Below are 18940 nucleotides of genomic sequence, written 5' to 3'. Positions count from 1 at the left end.
TTAATTTATTCAAATTAATAATTCTCTGGTCCGTCTGCTGCTTTTGTACATGTTTATCTCATCTGATCCTCACAATCAAACATTTTATAGATTAGTAACTGAAGCTCATAGACACTTGCCAGAAAATAGTCACTTGTTAGCTATAAGAGTAGAGCGTAGATTTGAGTCCAGATCTTTTCTCTTGAATCTAGAGCTTTTTCTTGATTCTGTGCTGATATTACCAAGTTGTACTCATTTTTTCTTCACAATCTTCCTCACACTCATTTTACACATTAAGCAAGTATTTATCCGTCACTTGTGTTCTAGGTCCTTGGGCTGCATCTGTCAACAAAATGGACAAAAATTTTTGTCCTCATGGAGTTTACATTTTAATGAATGAAATGGGTAATTATTATGTTTAGTTAAGCTACAAAGTCTTGTAGAAGATAAATGCTGTGGGAAAAAAAAAGTGGAGCAGAGTTAAGAGGTAGGGTTCAGAGTTTAAATAGGTAGTTATTGGAGAAGATGGCATTTGAACAGGTATTTGAGATGACAGAATTTAGCTGCATTCATATTTAGGCAGATGAGCATTTCAGGCAGAAGAACAGTGTGTGCAGACACCCTAAGGGGAGGCGCACATGTGTCATTTGGAGAGTAAACTAGTAAGACTAGTGTGGCTAAAGTCACGTCAGAAGTAACATCCTACCTGCAACCACTGTTTAAAGTCTGTATCTGTAAAATCATAACTTCTGATTTTCCTGTCTCTTGTTTTAGGCAAGGTCTCTTACTCACATTATATTTTCTGACTTCCACATCTCGTACCATTCTCTGGAAAACCTTTGTGTATTTGACACTAGGCTTCAGGATTATTGTTTTGGGGATCTTTTCTTTTTGTTTTTGAGAATTGAGGAAAGGGCACACTGGGTTTGTTACCTCTTCCCCATGATTTCTCATATGAACTCTAAAAAAATACTGTTAAGTATCATGCAATGTAACATGTAGTCCTGGAGCTTTTACTTTGACCCAAAATGAAGAATTGGACATTATGGGAATTCTAGGAGAACAACAAAAGTAGGAAGCCAAGAAACACCTGGAGTAACAGGCAAATTTGGCCTTGGAGGATGGAATGAAGCAGGGCAAAGGCTAATAGAGTTCTGCCAAGAGAATGCATTGGTCATAGCAAACACCCTCTTCCAGCAACACAAGAGGAGACTCTACACTTGGACATCACCAGATGATCAACACTGAAATCAGATTGATTATATTCTTTGCAGCCAAAGATGGAGAAGCTCTATACAGTCAGCAAAAACAAGACCAGGAGCTGACTGTGGCTCAGATTATGAACTCCTTATTGCCAGATTCAGACTTAAATTGAAGAAAGTAGGGAAAACCACTAGACCATTCAGGTATGACCTAAATCAAATCCCTTATGACTATACAGTGGAAGTGAGAAATAGATTTAGGGACTAGATCTGATAGAGTGCCTGATGAACTATGGATGGAGGTTCGTGACATTGTACAGGAGACAGGGATCAAGACCATCCCCATGGAAAAGAAATGCAAAAAGGCAAAATGGTTGTCTGAGGAGGCCTTACAAATAGCTGTGAAAAGAAGAGAACTGAAAAGCAAAGGAGAAAAGGAAAGATATTCCCATTTGAATGCAGAGTTCCAAAGGATAACAAGGAGAGATAAGAAAGTCTTCCTCAGTGATTAATGCAAAGAAATAGAGGGAAACAACAGAATGGGAAAGACTAGAGATCTCTTCAAGAAAATTAGAGATACCAAGGGAACATTTCATGCAAAGATGGGTTCGATAAAGGACAGAAATGGTATGGACCTAACAGAAGCAGAAGATATTAAGAAAAGGTGGCAAGAATACACAGAAGAACTATACAAAAAAGATCTTCACAACCCAGATAATCAACGATGGTGTGATCACTCACCTAGAGCCAGACATCCTGGAATGTGAAGTCAAGTGGGCCTTAGAAAGCATCACTATGAACAAAGCTAGTGGAGGTGATGGAATTCCAGTTGAGCTATTTCAAATCCTAAAAGACGATGCTGTGAAAGTGCTGCACTCAGTATGCCAGCAAATTTGGAAAACTGAGCAGTGGCCACAGGACTGGAAAAGGTCCGTTTTCATTCCAGTCCCAAAGAAAGGCAGTGCCAAAGAATAGTCAAACTACTGCACAATTGCACTCATCTCGCATGCTACTAAAGTAATGCTCAAAATTCTCCAAGTCAGGCTTCAGCAATACGTGAACCGTGAACTTCCAGATGTTCAAGCTGATTTTAGAAAAGGCAGAGGAACCAGAGATCAAATTGCCAACATCCGCTGGATCATTGAAAAAGCAAGAGAGTTCCAGAAAAACATCTATTTCTGCTTTATTGACTATGCCAAAGCTTTTGACTGTGTGGATCACAATAAACTGTGGAAAATTCTGAAAGAGATGGGAGTACCAGACCACCTAACCTGCCTCTTGAGAAACCTGTATGCAGGTCAGGAAGCAACAGTTAGAACTGGACTTGGAACAACAGCCTGGTTCCAAATAGGAAAAGGAGTACATCAAGGCTGTATATCATCACCCTGCTTATTTAACTTACTTTTAACTTATTTAACGTACATCATGAGAAATGCTGGGCTGGAAGAAGCACAAGCTGGAATCAAGATTGCCAGGAGAAATATCAATAACCTCAGATATGCAGATGACACCACCCTTATGGCAGAAAGTGAAGAGGAACTAAAAAGCCTCTTGATGAAAGTGAAAGAGGAAAGTGAGAAAGTTGGCTTAAAGCTCAACATTCAGAAAACTAAGATCATGGCATCCGGTCCCATCACTTCATGGCAAATAGTTGGGGAAACAGTGGCTGACTTTATTTTTTTGGGCTCCAAAATCACTGCAGATGGTGATTGCAGCCATGAAATTAAAAGACGCTTACTCCTTGGAAGGAAAATTATGACCAACCTAGACAGCATATTAAAAAGCAGAGACATTACTTTGCCAACATTTACTTTGTCTGTCTAGTCAAGGCTATGGTTTTTTCCAGTGGTCATGTATGGATGTGAGAGTTGGACTGTGAAGAAAGCTGAGTGCTGCAAAATTGATGCTTTTGAGCTGTAGTGTTAGAGAAGACTCTTGAGAGTCCCTTGGACTACAAGGAGATCCAACCAGTCCATCCTAAAGGAGATCAGTCCTGGGTGTTCATTGGAAGGACTGATGCTGAAGCTGAAACTCCAATACTTTGGCCACCTCATGTGAAGAGCTGACTCATTGGAAAAGACCCTGATGCTGGGAAAGACTGAGGGCAGGAGGAGAAGGGGACGACAGAGGATAAGATGGCTGGATGGCATCGCTGTCTCGATGAACTTGAGTTTGAGTAAACTCTGGGAATTGGTGATGGACAGGGAGGCCTGGTGTGCTGCAATTCATGGCGTTGCAGAGTTGGACATGACTGAGCGACTGAACTGAACTGAGGAGAATGACTCCTGTCATGTTTGAGCTGATTTCAGTGTTATAATTTAAGAAAGCAACTTTCTAGAAATTCAGATAAAAAGAAATTATATGTTTTGTCCTGGGTTGCTAAGGAGAAACCAAAACATGACCGTAGGAAGCCTAGGAAACTTTTCTTAACTCTGGTTCTGAGGTAATGAGGAGAGAGATGTGAGGCAACTGGCTTAGATGTGCAAATTTAAACTGCTTATTGGTATCAGTAAACACTGTATGAAAAGAAGGGAAAGTGTTAGTCACTCAGTCCGTACCTAGTTGGCTCATATTTACTGTCTGGGCAAATCCCTCTATATGAGGAGATACACTTTAAGGATTATACTGTCAGCAGTTTCCTTTTTCTTCCAATACATTATTTTGAAAAAATTTAAACATACTGTGAAGTTGAAATCATAGCTTGATAGTTAAGGAGTGTTGGAGTCAGAAGAGCGAGATTTAAATCCTCACTGTGAAGTGTCCTGTTTATGTGGCCCTGGAAAATTTACTGACTCTCAACCTGTTTTCTCATGACTTAAATAGAGATAATAACACCTACATCATTGGATTGAGATGAGAAGGAAGTGAGATAATCATTGGGAAAGTTTAGCTTTCCAGTATTATGCCATACTATTACTACTGAGGTAAATTGTATAGAAAGGAGTAATAGGACCTTGTGCTGAAATAGTTTCTGAAGGTGGAAGCACAGCAAGCAGTAGGAAGTCCTCAGTGGAGACCATGGTATTTTAACAGCAAGAACAAATTTCCAATAAATGTCACTTTATGCATTAGAGGTGGAAACAGTGACATTTTATTTTGTTGGGCTCCAAAATCACTGCAGATGGTGACTGCAGCCATGAAATTAAAAGACAGCTGCTCCTTGGAAGAAAAGCTATGACCAGTCTAGACAGCATATTAAAAAGCAGAGACATTACTTTGCCGACAAGGTCCGTCTAGTCAAAGCCATGGTTTTTTCAGTGGTCATGTATAGAAGAGAGAGTTGGACTATAAAGAAAGCTGAGGCTAGCCAGCCAGCCAGCGGTCGAGCACGCGGCCCCTGCGCACTCGGCCGCCGCCCGCGCGCGTCGCTGGCACAGCTGCGTTCTCGCCTCCGCGGCTGGGCGCCGGGTCCCGCGCGAGCCGTCGCTGAGCGCCCCGCGCTCCCCGCACCTGCGCCCCTTCCTCACCGCAACAGGTCAGGGGCGGGCTGAGGCGGCGAGGGCGCGCGAGCCGAGACTGGAGAACTCCAGGTCTGGAAGAACTGACAGCGATGATGTGGCTGGAGATATGGAACTTGGAGGTGTGTTGCTGTGGACCCTTTGCAGGAAGGAAATGAACTGTTACGTATCAGGATTAATATGCCTTATTCATTCACTGTGGCATTTGAATTTCTGTAGTGTCTTTGGCATTTGCTTAACTCTTCAACCTCTTAAAAGTATGATTTTCAAGACTTAAAAAAAAAAAAAAAAAAGAAAGCTGAGCACCGAAGAATTGATGCTTTTGAACTGTGGTGTTGGAGAAGACTCCTGAGAGTCCCTTGGACTGCAAGGAGATCCAACCAGTCTATCCTAAAGGAGATCAGTCCTGGGTGTTCATTGGAAGGGCTGATACTGAAGCTGAAACTCCAGTACTTTGGCCACCTGATGCGAAGAACTGACTTATGAGAAAAGACCCTGATGCTGGGAAAGATTGAAGGCGGGAGGAGAAGGGGATGATAGAGGATGAGATGGTTGGATAGCATCACCAACTTGATGGACGTGAGCTTGAATAAGCTCTGGGAGTTGGTGATGGACAAGGAAGCCTGGCGTGCTGCAGTCCATGGGGGTCGCAAAGAGTAGGACACGACTGAGTGATGGGACTGACTGATGCATTAGAGAGGAAAGGAAGGAGCCGCAGAGTGGAGAGCATCAGCAGCATCTCAAGCTACATGGGAGCTGCTGGTCAGCGTCATGCACGTGTTGGTCACCCTGTGCTCTTTCCCACTTTGCAGCTCTTTTCCATTGCTCTTAGGAGTCATGGCCTACTGCTGCTTCTACTTGGTATGTGGCCACGGTGACCACATATATTGGAATGTGAACAAAGATATTACTATCCTGAAGACAAATTATCTGATAAATCATTCTTAATTTTTATGCTTTATAATCCTTTAAATATGTATTAACTAGGAAAATTTCCATGAGAGATCAACTTTTCAGAATTTGCATCAGTAAATATTGTCTCTGTATAGCTTTCATTCCCCCTTCCAGCATAATCCACTATAAAATTTGAATATAAATCGGTCCGCCGCCTCTGTCATGTAACCAAATCTTCATTTCCTGTTATCCATTCTGCTGTCTTCCACAAGGTGAGTGCCCCCACTTTGTCCTCTTGCTGCCCTATTTTGTTACAAAACTCTCCTCAGGTCAATCCTCTCCTGTAATGCAGTGAATTAAAGCTTTTTCTTTTTTGCTCCTTTCCTTCAATTCCAGTCCCTTCTGATTTTGATAGTTTGGGTGAGAGCAACTTGGTTTTAAATCATTTGTATTATTACTGGCTATATTCCCCATACTGTACATTTCATACCTGTGACTCATTTATCTTGTAACTAGAAGTTTGTACCTCTTAATCTCCCTCACCTACTTCTCATCCCTCCATCCATCTCCTCTCTTGACAACCACCTGTTTATCCTCTGTACCTATGACTCTGTTGGTGTGACTTTGTTCATTTGTTTTGTCTTTTAGATTCCCACATATAAGTGAAATCATGCAGTATTTGTCTTTCTCTGACTTATTTCTTAAGATAATGCCCTCTGGGTCCATACATGTGGTTGCAGATAGCAAGATTTCATTCTGTTTTGTGGCTGAATTATATTCCATCATATGTATGTCAGTCACGTCTCTGTAGGTGTTGGCTACGATTTTGGCTATTGTAGATAATAATGCAGTGAACATAGGGACTCATATCTCTTTTCAAGTTAGTGTTTTTATTTTCTTTGGATGAATACTTAGGAGTAGAATTCCAGGAGCATACGGTAATTCTATTTTTAATTTTTTTGAGGAACTTCCACACTGTTTTCCAAATGGCCACACCATTTATATTCCCACCAACACTGCATGAGGGTTCCCTTTTCTCCACGTCAGGACTCTGATTTTAAAATAAACACCCAGGGTAATATTTATACTCCCAAGAAGTTTGAGAACCTCTGTGGTTGTGCTTGGGTCCTGATTTTAGTATTTCCTTTTCTCTCCCATTAAACTTTGTGGGGTTCACTTTCTTCTGTGGGTTTGCGAGAAGCAAAGATAACAATCCCAACTACTTGTCATTTAAAGTAGAAGGGGCTGCTGCTTGTTATTGTTACTATTTTAAGTTAAAGAAAAAACACTTGTTACAGCTAGAATACCATGTATATCAAGCAGATGTGGGCTCCAGTCTTGGCCTTTTTAGAGTCTTGTCAAGGTATTGAGTTGTCCCCTGGAGGAGAGCTAAGAAAGGAAACTCAGAGGCTTGGTTTTCATGGTAAAATGACATACAGATTTTTAGAGACATTCTTACTGTCTTGTTTGGTTTTATAGTTTTTGCAAAAATGAAAGGCTGTAGCATAAATGGCCTTTTGTCCCTTACAGGTTGGTCAGTACAATAAGCTTGTGATAAAATTCCTCCTCTATTTTCCAGCAAGCCGGAGAGAGCAATGAAAGTTAAGTGACATTTTCCTAGCTTGTTGTAGGGAAATTCTGGAATTGATCACCTAAATTGCCACATTGATTAGATCACAAGTGGACAGTGGAGAAAACAAGTTTGAAGTATAGTTCAGGGAGCACACATAGTCAGGGAAGTATATCCTTGTTCTTTGTCTTTTGCTGAGACAATTTTCTGATACAGATTTGGGCTGTTTTTCTCAGTTACATAGACCTATACATGAGAGTGAACAGTAGAATGATTGTGCCTTTCCAGGTCTTCAGGACGGCAGATAGCAGTTTTGCGCGCGCGTGCATGCATGTGTGTGTGTGTGCTGCTGCTGCTAAGTTGCTTCAATCTTGTCTTAACTCTGCAGCCCTACAGACTGTAGCCCACCAGGTTCCTGTCAATGGGATTCTCCAGACAAGAACACTGGAGTGGGTTGCCAGGCCCTCCTCCACCCTAGCACAAAATACTTGGAATATATACTACCATCGGTATGAATGGCTAATACTCTGTGTTTCCACTTTCAATGTGGAAATTAAAACAGTTCAGACAACATTGAAACAAGTCAAAACAGATTGAAACAATTCAATTCAAACAATAAAGAATTTCCAGTTGGTAGAATATGGTAGGGTGCAAGACAAGTGTGAGGGTAAGGAAATATATCCAAGGAGACTGCAATGAGTGAGTCCAGGTTGTTCTCTCAAGGGGTGACGCTGGCCGTGCTTTATTTACCCCAGGCCTCTTTGTGCCTCTGAAGAATCCCCCCACATCTGTATATTCCTTTTTCCTCCATTCATTAATTTATATCGAGTTTAATAGGAATTGGACGTTAGGGACATAAGTTTTGGCCTTTGAATTCAGGTTTTAAAAAGTTTCTTCAGAGTACCAGAGTCTTGCAAACTATAAAGAGTTGACTGTAGGAAATTAAATATGTATTTGATTTGCTGTATATTTGATGCTGACTCATTTGTAATGGAATCCATTTAATGTAATGTCATTTAAAAAGAAAACAGCAACTTGTAGAGATTGCTAAGTAAACCAGCAATGGGTTTTATAGTGAAACGTCATGGAATCTCTGTATGTATGTCAAAGAAAGGATTGTTTTCTTGGAACATAGAGAACTGCACTGAGACTCAAAGGGTTGAGCTACGTATTTGCTTCAGGTTCAGAGTTATGGTAATCATACTTTTTTAGTTCATGGCATTTGCCTATGAACAAATGTGAGGACTCTTATTTTTATTTCCTCAGTCTCTGATTTCTAATCCCATCTCCCCCTTCCCATGGGTGCCCTTGAATATTCTTAAATATGTGTATATGTGTTTTATAAAATATGCAGCATTATTTAGTGTTTGTATTTTTAATTTGCCTAAACAGTGTTATGCTATAGATCATATTGTTTCCCCTTTTGCATTCACTACTGTTAAAAAAACCTTCATATTTCTGTGTATATTGAGTTTATCTATCTGCCTCTCTGCTTCTGATTGATGCATAGTACTGGGTTGGCCAAAAGGTTTGTTCAGAATTTTCCATTAGTATCTTACAGGGAAAACTGAACAGACTTTCTGGCCAACTCAATGTTTCAGGGTATTTGCTTACTACTCACTCATTTTGCCAGTGGTTGCCTTCAGCTATTCTTAGAAAAAATAATCTGGAGACTATATCACACATGTTTCCTGATGGAACTATGTGTGAATTCCTCCCAAAAGTATATCCAGGAGTTATATAGCTAAGCCATGAAAATGACATTACATACGAAAAGTTAGCACACCATTGCTCTGTGGAGTGGTTTACCAGTAATGCTTACCAGTTCCTCTTTTCCATGTTCTTGCTGACAACTTCCTGTGTCCAGAATCTTATGTATAATCCCATTTACACTATCACACAGGCTAAAGTTAGAAAACTGACTTATTACATGGAAGGGCCAGATTTTTATTATGGCAGGTAGAGTTTTAATTTAGGGGATGTTGTAGGAAGATTGAAATTCATATTGAAGTTCAAAGGGTTGCATGATAATATCCGGTCTTTGCAAGGAGAATGCACTGTTATCTTGTTGACCTGTTCAGAAACTTGATCTTGTTAGGGTCCTAGAATTAATTGTACTTAGTTTGACTTGTGTTAACTGCCTTCACTAGTGACCAAAAGTTAAAGTGCCGGTAGATAGATAACTCACGATGAAAAAATTGTCAAGTGTCTTGGCCACTTCAGTAGGCCAGTTTTTCTCTGTAGGAAATGGAAGTATAGTTAGAAGAGTTAATGAGTTTTATATCAGGGCAAGAGGAAATATTCTATGATTCAGATATTTGACAGTGTTAGGCTTTCAAAGCCTGATGGCATTTATCTTTTTTTTTTAAGTCAAGTTTTTTTTTAACAGTCTTAGAACTGGGAGATTTGTAGCAGTGTAAATTAAATGGTGGTTACCTATGTCTTCTATTTGATTTTTTCTGTTCTTTTTTGTGGGGACTTTCCTGGTGGCTCAGCAGTAAAGAATCTGCCTGCAATGCAGGAGACCTGGGAGAATGTACATCTTTTTGAATTATAGCTTGTGTCCGGATACATGACCAGATTCGATCCCTGGGTCAGGAAGATCCCCTGGAGAAAGAAATGGCAACCCACTCCAGTATTCTTGCCTGGGAAACCCCATGGACAGAGGAGCCTGGGGTCTACAGTCCATGGGGTCAAAAAGAGTTGATATGACTTAGTGAATTAACAGTTCTTTTTTGTAAAGGAGCTTTCGTTTTATAGTACATAAATTATTACATTTATAGCTAAGCTGCTGCTGCTGCTGCTGCTAAGTCCCTTCAGTTGTGTCCGACTCTGTGCGGCCCCACAGACGGCAGCCCACCAGGCTCCCCCGTCCCTGGGCTTCTCCAGGCAAGAACACTGGAGTGGGTGCCATTTCCTTCTCACACTGTTCAAATAGTTATCAATCTAAGTAGCTTAGCTACATGGAGAAGGAAATGTTTCTTAAATCGAGACAATAAGCATTGTAAATAGTTGTATGGGCATTTTGCTATTGAGTTTTTAGAAATCATTTTGTGGGACTTGTAGACTAAATATTAACATGATTTTAAATGTGTTTTAAATTATATACATTTTAAATTAAATTTACAAGTAAATGGTGTTCTGCAGATTTCTCCCCTCATTAGGCCTTTATATTTTTAGTGGGACCTCAGCTTCAAATTTTTTAAAAATAAAAGCTACTAGGAATAAAAGAGGTTACAGATAATCTTTACCTACACCGAATATAGATCCTGTGTAAAGTAGGAATATTCATCAACCAATTGTATCATGTACTGAACTTGCATAAGTAAAATAACTTCTGATTTTTATTAAAAAAAAGAGAAACTAGTAGGAATATGTTTCATTTATAGGTGTTTTTGGTAGCATATCTTTTCAGGGAAATATTTATTAAATCTTGATGTCTTTCTCAACACTTTTTTTTACTTCACTTTCATGATTTCTTTAGATTATTTGGGTTTTAAAATAATTAAACACATTACCAGATAAGGATTTTAACTAGTACTAGAAAAACCCTTGAAAGATTAAAAAATATTTTTAAACTTCTTCATATTATAATACATGTGGAATTAATTTGAATTTAACTTATCCTGAGCTTGGTTAGTTAGAAATTCAGCATTGGGGCTTAAGTTTTGTACTTTAGTTTTTATTTTTCAAAAGCTGAGATCATATGATCTTTTTCTCATTGTTTAAGTTAGAAAATGTAGGGAAAATTTGGTTTTTATCTGAACTGAGCAGTGAAGAATCTTGTATTAGAATTTTGATTATTGGAGTTATATTGGGAATATATATATGTATATATTTTTAGTTATCAAGCTAGCTGAACTTTTTTTTTGTTGCTTACATGTAATAAAAATAGCTCAAAGCATATTTTCCAGTGAAAACTATCATGATTAGAAATACTAATGATAGGAACTATACATTTATATCAAGATTGTTGCAATTTATCACTAATAGAGAAATAGTAATCTGACTGTTACTGTTAATCTGTGTTTATACAGAGACTTAAAAATGAAAACTTCCCATTTTGAGAATGAAGAAGGAATTGTATGGTTTTGACAAAGATAATGCTAACCCTAAATTTCAGTTAAAAATTTTGCAGAAGCAGCATTAGGAAATGCAGATCACTGAGTGTGTACAGCACGGGAGAATACTGCCACCTTGTGTATATGTGGTGGTATTTTAATGTCTCCTTTTTCTTTTGTTATGCTAGCTAATACTAGGTGCTTCTTCACTGTTCGGTACTGTGGTCAGATATGTGTGCTTGTGCTCAGTCATCTTTGACTGTGTGCGACCCCGTGGACTGTAGCCCACTAGGCTTCTCTATCCATGCAATTTTCCAGGCAAGAATATTGAAGTGGGTTGCCATTTCCTCCTCCAGGGGATCTTCTCAACCCAGGAATCAAACCCACGTCTCTGACATCTCTTGCATTGGCAGGCAGACTTTTTACCACTGCACCACCTGGGAAGTACTATGATCCAGTATATCAATGTGTAAAACATTGGATTTGTGTGTGTGTGGGTGGGTGTGTGTGTAGTAAAATCGATCCAGCTTTTCTTTTTTCTTGGCAGAGAGGGAGGTCTAATATTTTGAAGACATTAAATTTGTAGTTAGCTCTAAAAATTGGCAAGTCTGAGAGATCAGTCTGATTAATTGATCTCTGTGGTTAGTTGAGAATTGAATTCTTTTATTTGAATCTTATGGAAAGTTGAAGATTCTTTGATCATTCTCCATTTCAGTTTTTTAGTGCTTTGGAGTCATTATTCTGAATGGCAGAATTCATTATCCAGCAGATAAAGAGAGTATAAGTCATTGGGTGTTCTAATACATCCAGATTCTTTGACTTTTTAAATGTTTTCCTTTAGGTCAAATGCAGAAGAATGACTATAATAATAACATGTAATAGTATTTAGAAAAATGTTAATGAGATGAAGAAGAGGTTCCTTTAAACCATTTTGGTTACCTGAGAGCATGACTTAGTAGTTTTCAAATATTACTTGCCTGAAGAGGAAGAATAAGAGTGAGAGTTCACTTTCTGATGCTCATAGTTAACTTAGCTGTGTAATCATGAGCTCTTCTCTGGGCATGCATTTAAAAAAATTTTTTTTTTATTGAAGGATAATTTCTTTACAGAATTTTGTTGTTTTCTGTCAATCTCTACATGAATCAACCATCAGCATACATATAGTCCCTCCCTTTTGAACCTCCCTCCCATCTCCTGCCCCATCCCACTCCTCTAGATTGATACAGAGCCCCTGTTTGAGTTTCCCAAGCCATGAAGCAAATTCCCATTGGCTATCTGTTTTACATATGGTAATGTAAGTTTCTCCGTTGCTCTTTCCATATATCTCACCCTCTCCTCCCCTCTCCCCATGTCCATAAATCTGTTTTCTATATCTGTTTCTCTGTTGCTGTCCTGTAAATAAATTCTTCAGTACCATTTTTCTAGATTCCATATATACATTAGAATATGATATTTATCTTTCTCTTTCTGACTCTCTTCACTCTGTATAATAGGTCCTAGGTTCATCCATCTCATCAGAACTGACTCAAATGTGTTCCTTTTTATGGCTGAGTAATATTCCATTGTGTTTATGTACCACAGTTTCTTTATCCATTCATCTGTCAATGGACATCTAGGTTGCTTCCATGTTCTAGTTATTGTAAATAGAGCTGTAGTGAGCAGTGGGATACATATGTCTTTTTCAGTTTTGGTTTCCTCGGGGTATATGCCTAGGAATGGGATGGCTGGGTCATGTGGTGATTTTATTCCTAATTTTTTTTAAGAATCTCCATACCGTCTTCCATAGTAGCTGTATCAATTTACATTCCCACCAATAGTGCAAGAGCGTTCCCTTTCCTCCACACTCTTTCCAGCATTTATTGTTTGTAGACTTTTTAATAAGGGTCATTCTGACCGTTGTAAGGTGATACCTCATTGTAGTTTTGATTTGCATTTCTCTAATAATGAGCAATCTTGAGCATCTTTTCATGTGTTTGTTAGCTGTCTGTATGTCTTTGGGAAAAGGTCTAAGTCTTTTTCCCATTTTTTGATTGGGTTGTTTGATTTTCTGGCATTGAGTTGTTTGCGCTGCTTGTATATTTTGGAAATTAATCCTTTGTCAGTTGTTCATTTGCTATTATTTTCTCCCATTCTGAGGGTTGTCTTTTCATCTTGCTTATAGTTTCCTTTGCTGTGCAAAAAGCTTTTAAGTTTAATCAGGTCCCATTTCTTTACTTTTGTTTCTATTCTGTTACTCTAGGAGGTGGCTCATAGAGGATCTCGCTTTGATTTATGTCATTGCATGTTCTGCCTATGTTTTCCTCTTAAGAGTTTTATAGTTTCTGGTCTTTTTTTTTTTTCCATTTATTTTTATTAGTTGGAGGCTAATTACTTTACATCATTACAGTAGTTTTTGTCATACATTGAAATGAATTAGCCATGGATTTACACGTATTCCCCATCCCGGTCCCCCCTCCCACCTCCCTCTCCACCCGATCCCTCTGGGTCCTCCCAGTGTACCAGGCCCAAGCACTTGTCTCATGCACCCAACCTGGGCTGGTGATCTGTTTCACCCTAGATAATATACATGTTTCAATGCTATTCTCTTGAAACATCCCACCCTCGCCTTCTCCCAGAGTCCACAAGTCTGTTCCATACATCTGAGTCTCTTTTTCTGTTTTGCATATAGGGTTATCGTTACCATCTTTCTAAAGTCCATATATATGTGTTAGTATACTGTAATGGTCTTTATCTTTCTGGCTTACTTCGCTCTGTATAATGGGCTCCAGTTTCATCCATCTCATTAGAACTGATTCAAATGAATTCTTTTTAATGGCTGAGTAATATTCCATGGTGTATATGTACCACAGCTTCCTCATCCATTCGTCTGCTGATGGGCATCTGGGTTGCTTCCATGTCCTGGCTATTATAAACAGTGCTGCGATGAACATTGGGGTGCACGTGTCTCTTTCAGATCTGGTTTCCTTGGTGTGTATGCCCAGAAGTGGGATTGCTGGGTCATATGGCAGTTCTATTTCCAGCTTTTTAAGAAATCTCCACACTGTTTTCCATAGCGGCTGTACTAATTTGCATTCCCACCAACAGTGTAAGAGGGTTCCCTTTTCTCCACACCCTCTCCAGCATTTATTGCTTGTAGACTTTTGGATAGCAGCCATCCTGACTGGCGTATAATGGTACCTCATTGTGGTTTTGATTTGCATTTCTCTGATAATGAGTGATGTTGAGCATCTTTTCATGTGTTTGTTAGCCATCTGTATGTCTTCCTTGGAGAAATGTCTGTTTAGTTCTTTGGCCCATTTTTTGATTGGGTCATTTATTTTTCTGGAGTTGAGCTGGAGGAGTTGCTTGTATATTTTTGAGATTAATCCTTTGTCTGTTGCTTCGTTTGCTATTATTTTCTCCCAATCTGAGGGCTGTCTTTTCACCTTGCTTATAGTTTCCTTTGTTGTGCAAAAGCTTTTAAGTTTCATTAGGTGCTGTTTGTTTATTTTTGCTTTTATTTCCAATATTTTAGGAGGTGGGTCATAGAGGATCCTGCTGTGATTTATGTCAGAGAGGGTTTTGCCTATGTTCTCCTCTAGGAGTTTTATAGTTTCTGGTCTTACATTTAGATCTTTAATCCATTTTGAGTTTATTTTTGTATATGGTGTTAGAAAGTGTTCTAGTTTCATTCTTTTACAGGTGGTTGACCAGTTTTCCCAGCACCACTTGTTAAAGAGGTTATCTTTTTTCCATTGTATATCCTTGCCTCCTTTGTCGAAGATAAGGTGACCATAGGTTCGTGGATTTATCTCTGGGCTTTCTATTCTGTTCCATTGATCTATATTTCTGTCTTTGTGCCAGTACCATACTGTCTTGATGACTGTGGCTTTGTAGTATAGTCTGAAGTCAGGCAGATTGATTCCTCCAGTTCCATTCTTCTTTCTCAGGATTACTTTGGCTATTTGAGGTTTTTTGTATTTCCATACAAATTGTGAAATTATTTGTTCTAGTTCTGTGAAAAATACCGTTGGTAGTTTGATGGGGATTGCATTGAATCTATAGATTGCTTTGCGTAGTATAGCCATTTTGACAATATTGATTCTTCCAATCCATGAACACGGTATATTTCTCCATCTGTTTGTGTCCTCTTTGATTTCTTTCATCAGTGTTTTATAGTTTTCTATGTATAGGTCTTTTGTTTCTTTAGGTAGATATACTCCTAAGTATTTTATTCTTTTTGTTGCAGTGGTGAATGGTATTGTTTCCTTAATTTCTCTGTTTTCTCATTGTTAGTGTATAGGAATGCAAGAGATTTCTGTGTGTTAATTTTGTATCCTGCAACTTTACTGTATTCATTGATTAGCTCTAGTAATTTTCTGGTAGAGTCTTTAGGGTTTTCTATGTAGAGGATCATGTCATCTGCAAACAGAGAGAGTTTCACTTCTTCTTTTCCTATCTGGATTCCTTTTACTTCTTTTTCTGCCCTGATTGCTGTGGCCAACACTTCCAAAACTATGTTGAATAGTAGTGGTGAGAGTGGGCACCCTTGTCTTGTTCCTGATTTCAGGGGAAATGCTTTCAATTTTTCACCATTGAGGGTGATGCTTGCTGTGGGTTTGTCATATATAGCTTTTATTATGTTGAGGTATGTTCCTTCTATTCCTGCTTTCTGGAGAGTTTTAATCATAAATGGATGTTGAATTTTGTCAAAGGCTTTTTCTGCATCTATTGAGATAATCATATGGTTTTTATCTTTCAATTTGTTAATGTGGTGTATTACATTGATTGATTTGCAGATATTAAAGAATCCTTGCATTCCTGGGATAAAGCCCACTTGGTCATGGTGTATGATTTTTTTAATATGTTGTTGTATTCTGTTTGCTAGAATTTTGTTAAGGATTTTTGCATCTATGTTCATCAGTGATATTGGCCGGTAGTTTTCTTTTTTTGTGGCATCTTTGTCTGGTTTTGGAATTAGGGTGATGGTGGCCTCATAGAATGAGTTTGGAAGTTTACCTTCTTCTGCAATTTTCTGGAAGAGTTTGTGTAAGATAGGTGTTAGCTCTTCTCTAAATTTTTGGTAGAATTCAGCTGTGAAGCCATCTGGTCCTCGGCTTTTGTTTGCTGGAAGATTTCTGATTACAGTTTCAATTTCCTTGCTTGTGATCGTTTTGTTAATATCTTCTATTTCTTCCTGGTTCAGTTTTGGAAAGTTATACTTCTCTAAGAACTTGTCCATTTCTTCCAAGTTGTCCATTTTATTGGCATAGAGCTGCTGGTAGTAGTCTCTTATGATCCTTTGTATTTCAGTGTTGTCTGTTGTGATCTCTCCATTTTCATTTCTAATTTTGTTAATTTGGTTCTTCTCCCTTTGTTTCTTAATGAGTCTTGCTAATGGTTTGTCAATTTTGTTTATTTTTTTCAAAAAACCAGCTTTTAGCTTTGTTAATTTTTGCTATGATCTCTTTAGTTTCTTTTGCATTTATTTCTGCCCTAATTTTTAAGATTTCTTTCCTTCTACTAACCCTGGGATTCTTCATTTCTTCCTTCTCTAGTTGCTTTAGGTGTAGAGTTAGGTTGTTTATTTGACTTTTTTCTTGTTTCTTGAGGTAGGCCTGTAATGCTGTGAACCTTCCGCTTAGCACTGCTTTTACAGTGTCCCATAGGTTTTGGGTTGTTGTGTTTTCATTTTCATTCATTTCTATGCATATTTTTATTTCTTTTTTGATTTCTTCTATGATTTGTTGGTTATTCAGAAGCGTGTTGTTTAGCCTCCATATGTTTGAATTTTTAATAATTTTTTTCCTGTAATTGAGATCTAATCTTACTGCACTGTGGTCAGAAAAGATGACTGGAATGATTTCAATCTTTTTGAATTTACCAAGACTAGATTTATGGCCCAGGATGTGATCTATTCTGGAGAAGATTCCGTGTGCACTTGAGAAAAAGGTGAAGTTGATTGTTTTGGGGTGAAACGACCTATAGATGTCAGTTAGGTCTAGCTGGTCCATTGTGTCCGTTAAAGTTTGTGTTTCCTTGTTCATTTTCTGTTTAGTTGATCTATCCATAGTTGTTAGTGGGGTATTAAAGTCTCCTACTATTATTGTGTTACTATTAATTTCCTCTTTCATACTCGTTAGCGTTTGCCTTACATATTGCGGTGCTCCTATGTTGGGTGCATATATATTTATAATTGTTATATCTTCTTGGATTGCTCCTTTGATCATTATGTAGTGTCCATCTTTGTCTCTTTTCACAGACTTAATTTGAAAGTCTATTTTATCTGATATGAGTATTGCGACTCCTGCTTTCTTTTGGTTTCCGTTTGCGTGGAATATTTTTTTTCCAGCCCTTCACTTTTAGTCTGTATGTGTCCCTTGCTTTGAGGTGGGTCTCTTGTAGACAGCATATATAGGGGTCTTGCTTTTGTATCCATTCAGCCAGCCTTTGTCTTTTGGTTGGGGCATTCAACCCATTTACATTTAAGGTAATTATTGATAGGTATGGTCCCGTTGCCATTTATTTTGTTGTTTGGGGTTCACGTTTATACCACCTTTCTGTGTTTCCTGTCTAGAGAAGATCCTTTAGTATTTGTTGAAGAGCTGGTTTGGTGGTGCTGAATTCTCTCAGCTTTTGCTTGTCTGTAAAGCTTTTGAGTTCTCCTTCATATCTGAATGAGATCCTTGCTGGGTAGAGTAATCTAGGTTGTAGGTTATTCTCTTTCATTACTTTAAGTATGTCCTGCCATTCCCTTCTGGCCTGAAGGGTTTCTATTGATAGATCAGCTGTTATCCTTATGGGAATCCCTTTGTGTGTTATTTGTTGTTTCTCCCTTGCTGCTTTTAATATTTGTTCTTTGTGTTTGATCTTTGTTAATTTGATTAATATGTGTCTTGGGGTGTTTCGTCTTGGGTTTATCCTGTTTTGGACTCTCTGGGTTTCTTGGACTTGGTTGGCTATTTCCTTCCCCATTTTAGGGAAGTTTTCAGCTATTATCTCCTCGAGTAACTTCTCACGGCCTTTTTGTCTTCTTCTTCTGGGACTCCTATGATTCGAATGTTGGGGCGTTTCACATTGTCCCAGAGGTCCCTGAGGTTGTCCTCATTTCTTTTGATTCTTTTTTCTTTTTTCCTCTCCTCTTCATTTATTTCCACCATTTTATCTTCTACCTCAGTTATCCTATCTTCTGTCTCTGTTATTCTACTCATGGTTCCCTCCAGAGTGTTTTTGATCTCATTTATTTCATTATTAATTTTTAATTGACTTTTTAAAAATTTCTTCTAGGTCCTTGTTAAACATTTCTTGCATCTTCTCAATCTTTGTCTCCAGGCTATTTATTTGTAACTCCATTTTGTTTTCAAGATTTTGGATCATTTTTATTATCATTATTCTAAATTCTTTTTCATGTAGATTGCCTATCTCCTCCTCTTTTGTTTGACTTGGTGGGCTTTTTTCATGTTCCTTTAGCTGTTGGGTATTTCTCTGCCTTTTCATCTTGTTTAGATTGCTGTGTCTGGAGTGGGCTTTCTGTATTCTTGTGGTCTGAGGTTCCTTTTTATTGTGGAGGTTTCACCCAGTGGGTGGGGTTGGACGATTGGCTTGTCAAGGTTTCCTGGTTAGGGAAGCTTGTGTCAGCGTTCTGGTGCGTGGAATTGGATTTCTTCTCTCTGGAGTGCAATGGAGTGTCCAGTAATGAGTTTTGCGATGGGACTCTGTGTTAGGTGTGACTTTGGAGAGCCTGTATGTTGACACTCAGGTCTATGTTCCTGCGTTGCTAAAGAATTTGCGTGGTAT

At 38.5% G+C, this 18940-nt stretch overlaps 1 protein-coding gene across 1 annotated transcript in view; it reads left to right on the top strand.

The window, feature by feature from the left end:
- AGPS (alkylglycerone phosphate synthase) overlaps positions 1-18940 on the top strand; it is a 138537-nt gene that overhangs the window by 20371 nt on the left and 99226 nt on the right. The gene's annotated exons all lie outside the window — the stretch shown is intronic.

Source organism: Odocoileus virginianus, chromosome 13 (assembly GCF_023699985.2).
Source record: "Odocoileus virginianus isolate 20LAN1187 ecotype Illinois chromosome 13, Ovbor_1.2, whole genome shotgun sequence".
Lineage (NCBI taxonomy): Eukaryota > Metazoa > Chordata > Mammalia > Artiodactyla > Cervidae > Odocoileus > Odocoileus virginianus.
This window is presented reverse-complemented; position numbering and strand designations above follow the sequence as displayed.